The following is a 2,388-nucleotide window of genomic DNA, read 5'->3' as shown; positions in this document are numbered from 1 at the left end:
ATTACATATTTGTGACTTAAGTATGGAATAGATTATATTCATATATTGCCTATATTATATAGCAAAAGTAAGCCCCTCCCTTTCATGAGAGGTGCTGGAGAGCAGTAAGTGCAACTGGGTTGCATAGTTATACACCAATACTTTATGCACCGAGGTAGGGTTTCTATAATGGGATATCAACTGAGTCATAACAACTGATGTATCAAGGTTTCCTTAACTATTACTCCTAGTGGTGCCAGGTCAATGGAGAGGGCAGAAGAGTCAGTCAGAGAAGGTGTGGGAGGCATCCAAGATTTAATTAGAATTTTGTCAACAGGGTGGCCCTGTGCCCTCCACTTCCTCTTATATCTGGCAGTACCATCAAAAGTAGATATAAGGGGCTACTCTTGCTACCATGCACATTTGAAAAGGTCTATAAGCACCAGTAGCCATGAATGTTATTTTTGTGTATGCACTTCAAGGAAATCTAAATTGCATTGACTGACAAAGAGGTGCATAAATAATTCCACTTTATTTTGAACACATACACACATACATGTAATACAATTAGTGATATCAACTTACTCTCTTGATCTAACTTGTCAGCTGCAGCATTCTCATTCATAGATTTAAGAGCATCTGACAGTGAGTCAAAGGTAGCTCCTCCTTTACTGTCAACATTATCAACTCTACGTAACCACTTGGAGAGACACTCTGTCAAACATCGAGATATATCACAAGGAAAAATTGCTTCCAGAACATCCAGTGTGTACTTGTCTAGTCCTAGTCTCAGTCCCAGCTCATGCCATCTTGTCTGAGGGAAACCACATCTCTTTAACAGATCAAGTACAATAAGTTGAACTATAAAACATAATAGTAACCTATAATAACCTAGCTCATTAAATTATAAACCTACATGTAGCTCATTAAAATTAAATCGTGCTTTATGCATATGCTCTATATTATAATATTATTAGTCCATTTGTCAAGCGTGATTGATTCTTTCCTTGCCTAGCCTGTTAGATATGTTGTGTGCATGTTAACTATGGACTTATTATCAACAGCTGGTAGTTGTTTTTAAATGTCATACTTACTGCTTTTTATCTAATAATGTATGGTATTCATTATTCCTTAAAATATTAATGAATTTTATCAAGCAAAACTAAGCCCCACCCTATGAAGGAGAGCAACAGCTAAAGTTAATTATAAGTAGGCAAGATTACATGTTTTGAAGGCTTATTCACTAATATATTGCACTCTAGAACTGCTCAGTGGGTTTATTCTATACTAAAGATGAGACTATAATGCTCATTTTCATTGCATGGACATAAAAGTGTAACCATGAGATTCATAGCCAAAATATACTGTCATCATGCATGCACTAAGACTACATGTAAGTATAGCAGAATAAGTAGAATACACACACACAGTCAATACTAATACAATCAGTGATATTAACTTACTCTCTTGATCTAACTTGTCAGCTGCAGCATTCTCATTCATAGATTTAAGAGCATCTGACAGTGAGTTAAAGGTAGCTCCTCCTTTACTGTCAACATTATCAGCTCTGGACAACCACTGGGAGAGGCACTCTGTCAAACATCGATATACATCACTAGGATGATTCCTTTCAATGGCATCCAGTGTGTTCTTATGTAGTCCTAGTCTCAGTCCCAGCTCATGCCATCTTGTCTGAGGGAAACCACATCTCTTTAACAGATCAAGTACATCAATAAGTTGATCTATAAAACATAATATATAAATATACTACAGACTACAGTTAATGGATTATTACTAATAGTCAATGGAGAAGTGAAGAGAAAAGGTGAAGGAGAGCTGCTGTTGCTTTTGGTAGCCATTGCGTTTGTAGGAGGTTAGGGTGGGGCTGGTAATTAGCAATGCATGAGCGTGGTCAGTGACATCACTAATTTGATGACGTCATTATTAGGTTCCATATTTCAAGATGTCGGACAGCAGTATGGTTCAAGATTAGTTAGTGGAGCGAATAGAAGAATAACACAGAGAGAGAAAGAAAGAGAGGGCCTCCAGTACTTATTATAAGAGGTAAAGGAATCCCCTGTACTAGAATATAAAGGAAAGGTTAAGAATATTGAGATAAAGATGAATTATAATTAGTAACCACCTCCTCCCTCCAGCCCTCCCTCTCTCCTTCACTGTCCTTTGGAGGGTAAAGCCTTCCTTTAATTATCTTTGATTGTATCACAAAGTTTATAATATACCAATAATATCAATATACATGTACATGTATTTTACATAACTCTCTCTCCTACTGGACAATATCTATTAATAATCTTTTAATTTTGCTTTCTCTCTCTCTCTCTCTCTTTCTCCAGTAAGAGGAGGAGGAGGATCATTATTCCGTTAGTTAATTCATAATGTCTGTTGATA

The 2,388-nt window shown here is 36.5% G+C and overlaps 1 protein-coding gene across 3 annotated transcripts in view; it reads left to right on the top strand.

Moving 5' to 3' along the window:
* The first annotated feature begins 1,915 nt into the window (after positions 1-1,915).
* Positions 1,916-2,388, top strand: part of LOC109589537 (probable ubiquitin carboxyl-terminal hydrolase FAF-Y) — a 2,812-nt gene continuing 2,339 nt past the window's right edge. For all 3 annotated transcript variants that reach the window (XM_020005597.1, XM_020005598.1, XM_020005599.1), the window contains exon 1: positions 1,916-2,043. The gene's annotated coding sequence lies outside the window, so the exon portion shown is untranslated. The remainder of the gene's footprint in view (positions 2,044-2,388) is intronic.

The sequence above is a fragment of the Amphimedon queenslandica genome, unplaced genomic scaffold (assembly GCF_000090795.2).
Source record: "Amphimedon queenslandica unplaced genomic scaffold, v1.1 AMPQUscaffold_11206, whole genome shotgun sequence".
NCBI classification, from domain to species: Eukaryota; Metazoa; Porifera; class Demospongiae; order Haplosclerida; family Niphatidae; genus Amphimedon; species Amphimedon queenslandica.
Note: the sequence above shows the minus strand (reverse complement) of the source record. Positions and strands in the feature narration are given on the sequence as shown.